General features: G+C 47.3%; 1 protein-coding gene across 3 annotated transcripts in view; it reads right to left on the bottom strand.

The window, feature by feature from the left end:
- The window catches only part of NTRK3 (neurotrophic receptor tyrosine kinase 3), a gene marked incomplete at its 5' end in the record, with an annotated part of 581,909 nt that overhangs the window by 410,473 nt on the left and 154,776 nt on the right, over positions 1-16,660 (bottom strand). For all 3 annotated transcript variants that reach the window (XM_079911026.1, XM_079911027.1, XM_079911028.1), the window contains one exon: positions 14,050-14,207. The remainder of the gene's footprint in view (positions 1-14,049; positions 14,208-16,660) is intronic.

The raw sequence follows: 16,660 nt of genomic DNA, 5'->3' as shown, positions 1-16,660 counted from the left end.
CCCAAATAGAGGAAGGTAGTCCCCGGACCCTAAGAACAATTTAGCTACCTATTGATTTGCTTCTCTCTCCTCCCATTTCCAACCAACCTCGGATGCTGATTTAAAGAAGGTATCATCAGGGTGACTGTGATGCCTTGCCTCAGTCTCAGAAAATAAACCTTATCTGAGTGAATTCATGTGGTCTTAAAAAGAATTGAGCTTTTGTTCCTAAGACTCCCACCAAAAAAAAGCAAACCAGGTGTACCCACGGACACACTCATACAGAAACTCCGTCAGAGGATGCTGGATCTCACTTGTGAAACTTTTCCAGATCATCCATCCTGAGTCACTGCTTCTTGCTCCAGTTGTCCTGGATTCTATGTGAGTTATTACTGCAGCTTGGAACCACTCCCTGTCTCAGGCCCCCAGCGCTTTGTAGATGCTTCACCAGCCCTAACACAGCATCCCCTTGGACAGTTTTCTGAGACTCCTGCTCTGGCCCTATGCACTGCCCGCATTCACCCTTGGAGCCCAGCTGCTTCCAGTTCCAGTTTTCAAAATAAAAGGCCAGCGAGGGGGGATGGACACTATGCCAGAGAGTCAGTTCTCCCACCTGCCCGATCCTGGCCCACAGGGGAACAACAGGAAACACTGGCACAAACATTCTACGGAATGTTCCCATTCCATTCTACCGAAGTCTCTCTCCACTACGCAAGGCTAGCGAAATCCCCGTGCCCTATCTCCTGTCCCTACAGGACACCCCTTGGCTTAGCCAGGAAGTTAAAACCAAACTGACCGAGTATGTCCATTCTTGTCTATTAGAAAATCAATGCAATACCTGACATTCCCTTTTAACTTAGGTGAAATCGCCTGGTCATCCAAGAGCCAGGTGCGACATAACTAGAAATTCTGTGAGACCTTGACACTCCCCAGATTGAATTGATGGGTACGTTTTGCCCCACTGATGTGAAAAATGAGAGTCTGGATTAGAAGTGTACTGAGAACCTTGTGGTTTTATTATCCAACATGATCATAAAATGGACATGTCCCACCTAAGTGGACACATGAAAAATGAGAAGTAGAAAGAGGTCTGGATGAACCCAGGTCCAAAGGTTGATTTTTCGTTTTTAAGATTCTTCTATCTTAATTCCACTTCCATAAAATGTAGGCAGTATTGTAGTTCTACTCAAAGGGCTGAGGAAGTAAGTGACATAGTGAATGTAGAAGTGTTTGACAAATTGCCTGACATGCTGTAGATTCTGAATATCACTTTCTTCTTTATTTCCTCTCTCTCTCTTCCTCCCCTCTCCTTCCTTCTTTCCTTCCTTCCTTCATTCCCTTTTCTCTTCAAATGAGCCATAATTTATGGAGGGATGAGACTCCCGCGGCATTTGCCTTCCTGCTTGCCTCTCAACCACCCCACGCCCAGAAAGAGATCTGTATCTGCTTGGTCCAGGCGTAGAGCATCCACTGGGCCACATGCATTGGGTCACTGTTTTGAAAGGTTGTGAGTCCACATTCAGGTCTCTCTTCCCTCCGGTCTATGCAGGAGCCCCTCTTGGGCCCTGGCTGTCCCCCTCTCCACTGCCTGTCTCTGTTCAGCTGGCCACAAGTAGTAAACACCTAAGATGCGCATTTGGGCTTTAAGGCGTTCTTTACCATAGAGCCCGGCATCAGCCCAGCACCAGTAAAGTGGTTCTTCTCTCCCTTTAGTTCTTCACTCCCATCTATTACCTTCAAATCCTGTAAAAGGACAGTTGTCAAGTCATGACATGAGAATTCCGGGGTCTCTGGCAAATATACCATCAAACTCTAATCTCGTATGTGCCACCAATGGGACACTTCTGCCTGACCTGCCGTGTTCCTTGGATGCTTGGAGGAATTCCTTTGGGCTTGACCTTTGGTCAAGCCACAGCTGACCTGTCCACATTCCTCCAACAAACTCCCCTGGCCAGGATGCCTCCATTCATTCCCTGCAGTAGAAAATGAGGGAGGCGTGGAAGAGGCTGACACCCACCCACCAGGAGACAGCCAGCTTGCAACAGGCTATGAACAAGACAACCCTTCACCCAGGAATACTTGTTAGGAGGAAAAGGAACCTAACAGGCTGAAAGGTTAAAAAAAAGAAGGACTCTGGCTAACGAGATGAGGGGCCTCAGCCTCCAGCCTCAGACCTGCAGTCCAGTCCTCTTGCCTCTGTTTTAGGTAGGTCAGATTTTGTGGCTAAAAAAATGGATGCCATCTGCATGAATATAGTTCATATTGCATTGCACATATTTATAAATATAAGTGCTGTAGCACCACCACGTTGCCTGCGAAGAATGCAAGCAGGTTGTGATTAGAGGTGAGCCAGCTGCTGATTGTGGGTTAATTAGCTCTGCTAATAAACTGCCTGTAGCTTTAGTTAAGAAAAATAACATATTTCATCCTAGGTAGAATGATTACAGTGTATGTAAAATAGATATTTTTGCCTAATGAGCATCTGAAATGCTGTCTTCGGAAAAAAAAAACACACATATACACACATCACTCTTTCCTTTAAAAAAAGAGAAAAAAATCCAACCCCCGCATTCCCCGACTGGACTTGTGGTGAAGATAAACTTCAAAGGGGTTCTGCAGTGTTCCAGCCCAAACGTTGATCTTCAGCTGATGGTCATTGGCAACAGAGCAAATCTTAATGAAATCAGAGTTGGATTCCAGTGGGAACCTGGGACTGTGGGATGAAGAGCAATGTGAGTTGCTAAACAATAGGGCTCAGTAGAAATTCCTTAATTAGCAGTGAGAAGGACATTTGCAGTGAGCATCCCTGGGACCTGGTGAAGTGGCCAGCAGGGAAAGAGAGCCAATGAAAGAGCAACAGCGGCAGCAGTGTAAGGGCCTGGGTGGTCCAAGGCAGCAGGATGTGGACATGACTGCAGGCACAATATCAGGGAACATTTGTATCCTAGGTCTGCATGAACCTCTGATTAACAAGGGTCTTAGAAACTTGGGGCTAGAGGAGACCTTAAAACTCATCTGATTCTGGGATGGCAGCCCTGACGTACAGACTACCTTTCTCTCCTCCAGCACCCCTTGGCAGACATGGCTAATTGGTTACAGGATTCTTTCCTACTAGTCCCACACGGTCACTCAGCATCGATTAGAACTGGTCATCCCTGGTCTTTGCCATCCCTGATCTAATCCTGCCTCTGCTTCAAGGTAAGAAAAGTGAGATCCAAAGTAAATTTGTGTCGTAAGTGTTTTAAGTGACCTTTACTATGGTCTCTTGACTCTTCCCACTATAAACCATGTCCAGGATACTCCCAGATATGTGTAGTTCTTGATTTCACCAAGGCTAGCCTCAAACGGGTCACAATAACCCTTCCAGAATCCAGAAAAGTAACCCATAGGAATGCAGGCAGAGAAAGTGATGTTTGTTCCAAAGAATCCGCTTTGGATGAAGGAAGTTGCAAGAACACACACTGAAGGGAGGGGGCGGGTCAACGGAGCCATTAGGTTGCACGCCAGTGAGAAACCTTTTCCTTGGGCACTGAGACAGGCGAGATGGCGATGTCGACTAAGATGAACATTGTTCCAGTCAGGGTGTCTTGGTTTCTAGGGCTACCATAATAAAGTACCACAGACTGGGTGGCTGCAGTAACAGAAATGTATTTCTCACAGTTCTTGAGGCTGGAAGTCCGAGATTGAGGTGTCAGCAGGTTTGGTTTCTCCTGAGCCCTCTCTCCTTGCCTTGCAGATGGCCACCTTCTTGCTGTGTCCTCACATAACCTTTCTTTCAGTGCATGAACATCCCTGGGGTCTCTTCCTCTTCTTATGAGAACACCAGTCCTATTGGATTAGGGCCCCACCCTTATGACCTCATTTAGCCTTAACTATCTCCTGAAAGGCCCCATCTCCAAATACCATCACACTGAGAGTTAGGGCTTCAACATAGAAATCTGGAGGGAGACACAATTCAGTCCACAGCAAAGGTTCATCAAATCATAGCCTTTAGAGCTGGAGGGGTCTCAGAGGGCACCAGCTCTCAACCCTGCCCAGTGCAGGACTCCCTCTCCAGGTCATGACTGTGCTCTTCCAGCCTCTGTCCTAACGGTGCCTGGACCTCTGCATACACACACACACACACACACACACACACACACACACACACACACACACGTGTGCACGGAGGAGGGGCTAGCAATGCTGCCAAGTGATGGTTATCAATGCACCACTGTAGTAGGCGAATAACAGCCTCCCAAAGATAGCCACGCCCTAAACCCAGAACCTGTGAGTATACTGAGTTACATGGCAATGGGAATTAAGATTGCAAATAGAATTAAGGTTGCTAATCAGCTAACCCTAAAATAGGGAGACAATGCTGGATTATCTGGGTGGGCCCGGTATAAACACACAGGTCCTTAAATGGGGAGGAGGGAAGCAGGAGAGTAGAGTCAGAGGGAGCTGTGACTATGGAAGAAAGGCACAAAGAGGCAGTGTTGCTGGCTCTGGAGATGCAGGAAGGAGCCACAAGCCAAGGAAAGCAGCAGTCTTTAGGAACTGGAGAAGGTTAAGGAAACAGACTCACACTTAGGGCTTCCAGAAAGGAATGCAGCCCTGCTGGCACCTGGATTTCAGCCCAGTGAGATCTGAGTTGGACTTTTAGCCCACAGAGCTGTAGGATAATACTTGTGGTGATGTGTTACAGCAGCCATAGGAAACTAATACAAGAAACTGATGAAGTTCTCCCAAACGCTGACAAAGGGGAAAGGACAGCAGAGCTGGAAGGAAAGCTGGCAGAAGGATTGAAGGGGGAGAGACGGCAGGTCCCCTACCACTTGGGAGAGTAGCCCCCACTGCTCTCTGTTGATGGAACATTTCACATCTCACTTTGCTGAGAGTGACTATCTCTCGGGCCCAGCTCAGCGCTGGCACAGAGTAAAGGCTCAACACCGCTTCTCACAGCTTCCTGGACCCCACGGTTACCCGCTATGGGGCCTCTAGACTGTAGGACAGTGTGGGCTCACAGAGTGTCTCTGCAATGACACCACCAGCGCCTTGCACTAGAACTATCTGCTTTTCATAAGGGCTACCAGATCAGATCCATTTGCCCATAGAGACATTAGCAGCTCTAGAAGTCTTGCTGTACAGCATTTTCTTTCTGAAACAATGCATTTCTTGGTGGCAGTTTAACCTTTTGAATGCTGTTTCCTGTGAGGTCATTCATCTTCTCTCTGAATGGCTCCCTCCTCCTCCCTAAGGTCTTAGCACACAAGTCCATGAGCTCTGGAGATCTAGGTCCTCTTTGGCAGGAAGTCTCTCTGGGGAGGGGAGACAGCCAAGGAGGGAAGGAAGGCAGGGGACCCTAGGAAGCCATGGTTTCTTCCAGACCAGGGAGCCAAGCTGAAAGCAGGCTGTCCAATCCCGGAGAGCCTGGCAGATGATAAGTACAACCAGTTTCCCCTTCTCTCCCAGAGCCCGGAACCCAGGGACATGTGCAAGGCACGTCTGGGCTTCGGTGTAAAAATAAACCTGGGGCTGTCAAGCCCCAGCATATTAATGGCAATTAATGATTCGCTCTAATCCTCCCCAGCTCTCCATGGGCATCTGCGACATGCTTGGGGCTGGACACCCCTCCCCACTCCCTCCGCCTCCTGCAGATTCCGTCCATATGCTGAGCTGCTCAGGAATGCAGGTCTGGGAGGGAAAACTTAATGGGAAGAGATGTCCGCTACAAAACGCCTGCCCAAGGCTAACAGGAGAGATGCAGCCCACCAGCCATGGGGGTTGGGGGGTGCTCTTGTACCCACCCTTCCCTGGGACCGGCAAGGCTTGGGCAACTAGCAGTTCCTTACAAGACCCCCTGAGCCAAGAAAACTGAGGCCTCCAAGATGCACTCCTGGCATCAGATTCTGGCATTTCAGGGGCTCCTGTCTCTCAGTTCAGATCGCACTCAAAAGGCAGCCCCATTTCACCCACGCTGGTCAGCTCCCCTTGCGCAGGACCCCAGACCCTATAGGCAGATGGCAGCTGCTCCCAGAAAGACTCCATCCTTCTAACCTCTCTTCTGGGCTGAGTGTGTCTCGGATACAGTGAGTCCCCTTTCTGCATCCTCGCAGCACCCATGCTCCCCCACTACAGCACTCCTCATGGTTGCGTCCCATCACCCTGTGTCCCCGCATGGACTGTAACATGGGAGGGCAGAGACAACACCACCATGTTCCCAGTCGGTCCCAATTGCCTGGCATGGCGCCAGGCGTGCCACAGGTGCATAATACAGGTTGGATGTCTGCCTGGTCAACTGGCCACGTGTGGGAAGTGATGGAAATGCACCTTGCACGTGCTAAACTCCCTGTGTTCGCTCCTCTTGCTCTTGCTCATTGACTGCTTCATTCAATCGTCCCACTTCCCTTAGGTACTATTATTACTCCCCTTATTTAGAGGAAGAAAATTAAGTTCCTGCAGCTGAGATCACTTGTCCCAAGTCCCACAGCTCATAGGCACTACAGACAAGAGCCATCCCAGGCTGTGTCTGCCCCGTTCCATCAAGGTCACTCTGCAGGAGGTTCCAGCCTCACCAAAGCCCAACTTTCAAGGTCATTGCCCGCCCCCCACCCCACCCCAGGACCAATTTGGTTTTCACAGCAGCCCCAGGAACTGGATTTTTGTTAAACACCCCCACTTTACAGGTGAGGAACCTGAAGTTTAGAAAAGCTAAGCAAATTTCTCAAAGTCACAGAGCAGAGCTCGGGTTCCAAGGACCCGTCTGTGGATGATGTTGAGTCACAGATTCCTGACTGGTCAGTCCTTGAGAGATGGGAACAGAAGGCTGAAGAAGGCCTAGCAAGAGGCACTGGGATGTTTATGGGAACTTGCCCTGAGGTCTGGGCTCATCACTGTGGGTCCAGAGGCGGGGAGAGTGATGCAGAAGCTGGAGGTAAAATTATTTGCATTGCTGATCACTGGTCCAGGATTTCTCTGCAAATCTGGGAGTAGGTGCTTGGGCAGCTCCAGCCCAACCCGTGCATTTATAACCCACTCAAGCTGGAGAAGGAGAGGAACCGCTTCTCCCTGTGCTGTAATGAGCCGGAGATAAACTTTGCCTAGATAACACACTGCCTCTTCGTGCCAGTTCCATTTGGGATTAAAACCACAGTGAAAAAAAAAGAAGAGAAAAACGGAATCAAAAAAGGCCCCGGGCTTCCCTGGTGGCGCAGTGGTTGAGAGTCTGCCTGCCGATGCAGGGGACACGGGTTCGTGCCCCGGTCCGGGAGGATCCCACATGCCGTGGAGCGGCTGGGCCCGTGAGCCATGGCTGCTGAGCCTGTGCATCCAGAGCCTGTGCTCCGCAACGGGAGAGGCCGCAACAGTGAGAGGCCCGCATACTGCAAAAAAAATAATAAAATAAATAAAGGCCCCGAAAACCAAGCACCTTGAAGACTTTCCCCTCTTTGAAATCTCTCTAATTGGGCAATTATCTAAGGCGGGAATGTGGGCTTCTCCCAGCCGTTACAGAAACACACAGAATGAGGAAATTATTGCCTTCTTGATCCTATATGGAATGGCTGTTATTCCTGCTGGAGTGAAATTGGGTTTCCACACTGAAAGTCTTTGGTGGCAAAGAAAGTCACTCTCCCCGAGTCCCCAGCTGGCCTTAGTAAAAAGAATCAGGTTGCTGTCGTAGATTCAAATTTAACCACCAAATTTCTCCTTTCAAAAGAACAGCTTCCTGCACAGGCAGTCCAGTAATGTGATGCAAAACACCCAATTCTACTATGTTTCTGCTGCCATTTCAGGCATCAAGGCAGCCAGGAGGATTTCACCTGCCCACCACTGTGCTTTCACCTGGCTCAGAGCTGCTGCTCCATTTCCCTCCCAGCCTCTCCAATCAACTCAACTGCTTCTCATCTCCATGGGGATCCATGCTGAGAAGTACTTTCCATCCTTGCCCTTTCTTAATCCCCCAAGACACAGAATCATGGGACTTTCATCCCAGTAGCAGCCTCTCTCAGGTTGAGGTGCCTGTTTTACAAGAAATCACCGGGATCCACCTTTTTCCTCCTAAGCAAGCAGCACATTCCTTGAGTTTTTCTTATGGAAGAAGGATGGCACTATGTGACAATCTCCACTCTCTTGACCTGTCCACATACTCAAGAGCCAGGGACGGCCAAGCAAGCACAGAATGGGCATAAAGACATATTTGTTGAGATGTCAAAGCAAGTCCTGCATTAGGGCCTTGAATGACTAACCCCTCTCCCCGTTTCCCCTATACACACACACACACACACACACACACACACACACACACACACACACTCTCACACACTTCTCCATTGCCTAGGCCAGCACACTGGTGTCCAGGCCTCTCTCCAGACCACTGCAACAGCCTCCTATCACATCTCACACCATTCATCCCTCCCCGCCAGTCCAGCCCAGGTTGGTTACACCAGTGCCTTGTTCAAAACCCTTCAGTGGCCCTCCATGGCCCCCAGAATAAAGGTGACGCCTTTAGCCAGGCATTCAAGACCTTTCTGAACCTGGTCCCAGCAAATCTTTCCAGCTGGATCTTTCTCAGAACCCACACACCCTCTGGCCAACTGGTCTACTCCCCATCTCTCGCTCACACACCCACACTCCTCCTTCCTATGAGTTTGATCATTCAAATCCTCAGCTTAGAGCGTCCTCCCCTCCATCTCTACCTGTCAAATCCCACTTGGTCTTCAAAGCCCAGCTCAGGTGTCACCTCCTCCACAAAACTGCCCACACTTAGCACCTGGGAAAGGCGAGACATTTTCACATGGCCAATTTGACGCAGGCTTTGCAATGCAACTGATCTGGCTCAGCCATGTCTGTGCTTAGAACCCCAGAGTCCCAGCTTATCCTAATTCCCGTCCCATCTCTGATACTCCCCCTAGGGGTGAGGGTTGACCAGGGGGGTGAGGTTGGGAGATCAGGTGCAGATATCTGGTGTGTACATTTCTTAGTTGGAAAATAGCTGGGAGTATAAAAGTTTGGTTTCGCGGTGCATCAAAATGTTTCACCATTGAAACTAGTGCATCAAGATCTCCTGTCCTCTGCCTGCCCCGTGATATGTCTTCCACATGTTTGCTGAATAAGTGGTGTATTCTCCCCTCCTTGGCTCACTCTGAGCTAAGCAACCTGATCCCTCACGGCACCTCCCACCGTGCCCCTCGCCACTGCTAGAACCCCCTGCCCCTCCTGCCCTCCCCACCCTTCCCCACCTCTAAGCGACAACAGAAGGGAAGGAAATATAAGGAGCCTATGGCTGCCCTCCTATAGGCAGTGACTCAGGGGTGGGTCGGCTTGCCAAGGGCCCACTCCGATCCTTGCCTCTGTTCTGGTCAGCTTCTGCCTTGACCCTGAAACCTATCCTTTTTCAAGTCTCAAACGTACCTGTGGGCTCAGTTCTCCACATCCTCCACGGTTTGGCTTCCTTCTACCCAGAGACTACAGTTCCAACCCTGAACCGCAGTCACAGGATGAGAACTCTGCCACCAGGGACCCAACCTGTTTGATGCCCCCTGACTATGTCACTGCCCAGTGCCTGCCCCAAGACTGCTTGTTTCCAGGAACATCACTCTCTTCTGTCAAATCCGTAGTGGCAGACTGGCTAGATTCTCACCAAACCCACTCCCCCTCCCTCCTGACACACACCTAGACTTCCTTCTGAGGAATAAAGGGCAGCCAAATGACTGCATTCTGGCCAGAGGAATGTGGGAGAAAGTGATGAACTTCTGTACTTCGCCTCCAAGCCCAGCCCATAAAACTTCTTCTGCAATCTCTCCCTTTCTCTCTCTCCCCCTGGATGATTGCAAATAAGGATGAGGCTCCAGACTGCACTGTCCAATATGGTAGCAGCTAGCCACATGTAGTTATTCAAATTTAAATTACTTAAAACAAAAAAAAATTTAAAATTCAGTTCTTCAGGTACACTGACCACATGTCAAGTACTCCAACATCAAAGTACGGCTACAGAACATGTTCATCATCACAGAAAGCTCTAGGACGGTGCCGCTCCATGGAACCCCTGTTGAGCAAAGTCTGGCCCTTGAATAAGGGCTCAGAACAGAATCATCTCCTTCTCCTCAAGTGCCCTTTACAGGAGCTAATGTGAGTGAGCAAGAAATGACCTTTGACTGGGTAAGCTGCTGAGATTTGAGATTGATTGGGACAGCAGTTAAAAGACCCTAACACCCCCCCACAATGCACTTGTCCAATGCTCTAGACACAGAGCCCAGCACCGCTGCCTGTCATCTGTACCTCCCTCCCTATTCCCAAATGGCAGGGGGGCAAGTGCCCAGGACTTCAGCCTCTCTTCTTGAACCTTCCTCATTCCTGCTTAGGTCTGTGGCTCTTGCATCTCTGTCCTAACTTCTGCATTTCCCAAACCCTTTTCACCATTTTTGCCAAATCCATATGTGACTGCCATTGTCATTTATGTCATATCTTTCCTTAAATGGATTCCTTTTTTATTTAATTAAATGTATTGAATAAGGACACTTTATGTAGCTTCTTAAATGGAATACTAGTATTACTTTCTGTATTAGTCAGGGTTCTCAAGAGAAGCAGAACCAATTATATATATATATAAATATACATACATATATATATACACATGTGTGTATATATATGTATATATATACATATATATACACACATGTGTATATATATATGTATGTATATATATATATATAGAGAGAGAGAGAGAGAGAGAGAGAGGGAGAGAGAGAGAAAGAGAGAGAGAGAGAGAGAGAGAGCGCTTGATTATAAGAAATTGGCTCACACAATTACAGAAGCTGACAAGTCCCAGGATCTATAGTTGATAAGCTGGAAAACAAGGTGAGACAATGGTGTAAGTTCCAGTCCAAAAGCCAGCAGCCTCAAGACCCCAGAAGAACAGATGTTTCAGTTCAAGTCCAAAGGCAGAAAAAAACGAATGTCCTAGCTCAAGACAGTCAGGCAGGTGGGAATTCCCTCTTACTTGAGGGAGGGTCAGCCTTTTTGTTCTATTCATGCCTTCAACTGATTGGATGGGGCCCACCCATGGGAGGGAGGGCAATCTGCTTTTCTGAGTCTACTGATTCAAATGTTAGTTTCATCTGGACACACTCAGAATAATGTTTGACCAAATGTCTGGGCACCCTGTGGCCCAGTCAAGTTGACACATGAAAGTAGCCATCACACTTGCCACAAACAGAAGGTAAATACAATTAGGACCTAACAATTTTACTTACATCTAGCTGGAATCTGCAGCCTGTCTTAGGCTCTGAGCCTGAGACTTGCTATTTTTTTCTCTGTTTAAAAGGGAGATTAACAAGTATTGGGGAAGTGTTAAAAGTACACCGATGTTACACTGAGACTTTCACCTTAAAATAATCATAAGGATTGTAAAAGAGTCCAAAAGAAAACTCTCTTTCCCACTGTGTGATTCAGCCTTTCAACGCCCGTTCATATCCTACCTTAAGTTAACCCCAGTGCCCACCAGCGGAATCCACACCCACCCGGGGGCCTCTATCTTAGACTATGGACCTCTGAAGGCCAAGACCACATCCTAAGGACAGTCACATCACCCTCATACATCAGAGCCACTTAATAAATGTTAGATGAGTGACGGCATGGCCGGGAACATTCTCTGACCTAGTTGGCGGTTTCTGTCAGAAGCAGAACATCATGACAAAGGAAATGGAACCAGAATGTTAAACCACACTAAAGGTTCCGTCTACCAAAAACCTCCTGTGGCACTTTGGGGCAGGGCTGTGTCTAAAGGAATTAAAACATTCAATAGCTCCAGGCCAGATTAAGACATTCTGAGTCTCCAAACTCTGTCCCACATCATCCAAAATAACAGAATGTATTTTCACAGAGAGAACATTGAACATTTCTATCTAAACACAAATTCAAGCTGCATATATACAAAACAGTGTATTTAGAGAGAAGGAAGAGAGGGGGAGAGAAAGAGGAACAGGAGGAGAGAAAGCAAAGAAGGAATGGAAAATGGAGGAAATCTGAAATCTAATCATGGCTCTCCCCAGCATGAAATTCTACAGTGATTTTCCCTTCATAATAGGGACAAATCCAAGCTCCTTTTTAGATACGTAGAACTTTGGACCACTTATGTCAAAATATAGCCTCCTAAGACCACCCAGTGCCTTCAGGTCCCCACAGGAAGAGCCAAGAAAAGCCATCCCCATGCACATTCATGGACCATCCAGGGGCATCTTGAGCTGACAAGGCTTTCATATCACCAGGACTTTCTGGGCTGAGGGAATTCTCCAAGATAGATACAGAGATCTGGGAATTGTTTTCAAATTTCCAAAAAACCTAATGGGTAGCATATATTTTTTTCCTGCAACAAAACCTACTAAATGACCTGCAGTCCCATAGTGGGGTCCTATACTTACCTCTAATGCTGCATTTCATTTTCCTGCCTGTCTCCCCAAAGGAGTATGAGCTCCTTGCAATTGGGAACCATATATTTGCCTGATTTCATGTTTTTAAAAAAGATATCCTCAATGCCTGCCACATTATCCTTAAAAGATGTCTGAGAATAAGCCAGTGAATTAGTGAATGAAACAAATAAAGGAGACACTATACTGTTTTACATACTTGGTGTCTTTGAGTAATAAAAATGTGAAGGCAAATCCATTAGCAGCAGGGTAGCAGATTATTTGAAAGGAAAAATCACTCAAAATAAGTGAAAAAAAATAATGAAAGGGGCGCTAGGCAATGAAGAGGTTGGGAGCCTTTGACAGTACACATACACATTTGTTCCCACACAAAAAGCCTAAGAAACCCGAATCCCCCCGGGGAAGCAGAGCCCTGGAGACACAATCTGTTTCTGAGCCACCAGCTCCTAAGGCAGAATTTCTCAAAGGGAGGCCTGGAGACCACTGTACCAGAATCATTGGGAAACTGATCAAAATGCAGATTCCTAGGTCCTTGCCCCAGACCCAGAGAGTCTGAATGCCTGAGACTAGGACCTGGACTCTACATTCTAGGAAGTTTTTTGAGTCATTCTGAAGCACACGCGAATCTGAAAACCATTGCCCCAAGGGTTCCTGGGCAAATCCCTTTCTGGCCACCTGCCGCCCAGATCAGGGGATGGGCTCAGAGAGGCTGTCTCATCCGTGTACTCCAGCTGTGAGTGCACATCCCTCACCTGGGACTCATAAACATTGTATTGGAGAGAAGATGTAGTGAGAACTGGGCATAAATTATGTTCCTCTGCCCCTCTTCCCACCCCCAGCCTTCCCCTAAGGAAGGCCCCGGCCCCAGGGACTGCTCACTGGTATTTCAATAAACTCCAACTGGCCCTTTATCAGATGGTCCAGTCAATTAGAACTTCATCAGAAATCAATTTGTGAGGCCCAGCCGAGATGTAACTATAGATCAGGGCAATGGCAACTGATTATCCCACTAATGGAATATTCCATTGATTAATTGAGTATTTAAATCTTTCAGAGTGTGGCCATGCTTGCTGCCATTGTTGCTGGATGAAAGGGGTACGAGGAACATCCTGGTCAAAGAGGAAACGGATGTTTCACTCTCCATTTATCAGCTCTCAGCAAAATAACAGGTCTGTCCTGGGTCCTCACAAAACAGGAGCATCGCAAGGTCTTCAACACAATGCAGGAAACTCCCAGAGCTGATTGGGCCAATCAGAGGAAGATGGGTTTAAATTCTCCTTTTTCCTGCATGGCTGTATACCTAGTGGCTCAAAGAAATATCCATACCAGTGCGTCTCGCACTTCCAGATCACCTGGAGACTTGTTAAAACACAGATCTCTGGGTGCATCCCGGTCTGATTCAGCAGGGCTGGGGGGGAGCCTGAGAATATGCATTTCTAACAGGATCCCCAGTGAAGCTGAGACCACACTTTGAGCAGCACTTATCTATAATTTATAAACATATATTTTAACAAGTGGGAGAGAGGGAGACAAACATTATCTAATACCTGTGTGATTTATGCTAGAGTCAAATTTTAAAATGCACATTATCGATGCCAATGCAATACTGACAATAAATGTAAGACAATACATGCTACACCAATGAAAAAGTGGATGGACTTACGTTTTACTGGGACCCTTGGTTAAGAGTGAAGGTTTTGTTTGGGGCTCACATCCTGACCCTACTTCTTCTTAGCTGCATAGCTCTGAATAAGGAACTTCACCTCTCCAGGCCGGGGTCTCCTTGTACTGAGGCTGCCTGTTCCTGCACCACCGATAGGCCTGTGGAAAGAAAGCGCATAAAGCACTTAACGTGATGCTTGGCACATAGTAAAAACACAAGAGATGGAAGCTATTATTATTATTACCCTGATACCCAATACCTAAAAAGGTCTCAGAAGTCAGGTTCCCTTTGGGGATAAGAGGGATGTGATTGCTTTTTGCCAAGAAGCAGATGCTTCTGCTTAAGGGGATGGGAAGAGCCAAGGAAAGCTCCTTGCTCCCTGCATCTTCTCTAGTCGCTGCACTGGGTCTTTACCACATGACTGTGAAGTTTCTGACACGCAGAACTTCTGGGGACTTTGGGTGGATGGGGACCAAATTTCCCCAAGCAGCTGGTAGATTGTGAGGGCAAAGGAAAAAAGAAAAGAAATTGGCCTTTATTGAAGCCCTGCTGTATGCTATGCACTTTTTTTGTTAAGGGATCTCATTTAATCTTGACTGAAACTGGGATAGATTGATATAATATCCCCACTTTTCAGATGGAGAAACTGAGACCCAGAAAAGGAAAGAGATTAGCTCTAGACAATCAGCTGGTGGGCTGGAATTGGAGCCAGGTTTGCTTAACTCTAAGGTCCGCGCGCTTTTCTCTTCACCACACCATGTCCCAGTTCTGGGAGTCTTTGCAGGTATAGGGGTGAATTTGTGGGTAGTGCTACAGTCATAAGCACATGACTGTGTGGAGGTGTATCTACATTCCACACAGCAGACGCGAGCCATCGGTATTCAAAGCATACTGGAGTAAGTTATTCCAGTCACTCAGAGTTCAACCTATCCTCCCGAGGACTTCTTAACATCAGGGGCTGCTCTTTCCCTGACAAATATGGATTGCTTCATTGGTCCTTAAATTTTCATTTGAGTGACCTACAAAGCACAAAGAATGACAGCACCTCTTGAATTATTTTTGCCTGTAAACCACTTCAGCAGGGGAAAAGATCCCATCAGCTACCTATTGCATGGTTCCTGAAAATGAGAATCATCACCAGAATTAATGGCAAGACCGGCACTGCTTTTGATGGAACACCAAGGAGTGGTGTCTGATTTTCAGAAAATACCAGAGGTCAATTATTCATCCATGCCACAGCAAATTGGATCCACTGTCATCTTATAAAAATTAATCCTAAAAGAGATGCACACAGCAAAATCGGAGGGCCTCTTATGTGGATATCTGAGAACTCTCAAGCTCTGATATCATCTTTCTCCCAGTGACTTGAGCCCAAGTCTTGGAAGATAATAAAAATCCCAAGGCGGTAAGATACTTAGATAAATGTCTGCCCTCAGTCCCAGCTTTCATGAGCACACTTCCTCGTGTCCATTTTTCAGCTGTTCTCGGCACCCAGGAAATGGATCCATGTATTATTCAGTGTCATGGAGGTTACACTAAACTTGGAGTCCAGGATGTTGACCCAAGGCAGGTTTTTCCACTAACCAGATGGTAGCCTTAGAAAATCATCTATTCCCATTTGGGCCTAAGCATCCTCAGCTCTAATGCTCTGTGATTCCAAAAGGTGTTCTCCATTTGGCAGACGTAATTTTAAGGGTCCTGGCTTTGCAGGGAGAGCTCCTGCTCTAGACGAGGATGTTTTCTCAAAGGGTAATTTGAGCTTGAGCCGACAAAGTATAACATAGACAACTTTTTCATGGCCAGCTGGATGGAGGGCAGGGACAGCATGAAAAATTTAAAAAGCAAAGATCAGAATTTAGCCAATGGTCTCAGACCACACCCCAGCTAAGCCTTTTCAGGTTTCCTCTATGTCCTGTGTGGGTTCTAAACCCTGCCAGCTGCAGGCTCATCCTGGCCAGTCCCTGAGCCAAGAAGAGCCAGCCACATAGCCTATTCAGAGCTCCACTCCATTATAAGAAGGACATTTAGAGGTGTCTAGAATTTGAATGTCATCTTCTAGGTGGACATGGGGTCAGAGTAGTTCCCTGAGCGCTTTCAAGACGGTAATGCTGTATCCTCTTTGCTCAGCACACTGGGAATGACCTTCTGCCCTGATGTCTGGTTCTTGAATTCACTCCAGTTCTATCAAAAATAGGGGTCTAGCCTGACCCTCTAAGCTATTTCCTACCAATCCCTGACTTGCCACAAGAAGGTAGTAGAAGATCTGGAACTAATACCTAGATTCCTAACCCTGTACTCCTTTCCCCCCACCACACAGCTCCACACACTCACAGCGATAGATGGGAAGATGAATATACAGCAGTTATGATGCTTTTGGACGCATGTGGCAGAACACTCAACAAAGATTAACCAAGAAAGGAACTTAATTACCTAACCTAACAAGTTACAGAAGCATGGGAGTTCAAAGGTCTAACTACTCGTTTAACAATGTCATCAAAGAGCAAGGTTCTTTCTTTCCTTCTACTCTTCCATTATCAATTTTCTTCAGGCTTATTTCCTCATGGTCTCAAGATGACTGCTGTGGTTCCAGGCATCACATCCTTACACAACC

This window comes from Stenella coeruleoalba (genome assembly GCF_951394435.1).
Source record: "Stenella coeruleoalba genome assembly, chromosome: 2".
Classification (NCBI taxonomy): domain Eukaryota; kingdom Metazoa; phylum Chordata; class Mammalia; order Artiodactyla; family Delphinidae; genus Stenella; species Stenella coeruleoalba.
The sequence above is the reverse complement of the archived record's forward strand: the minus strand, read 5'-3'. Positions and strand labels throughout refer to the sequence as shown.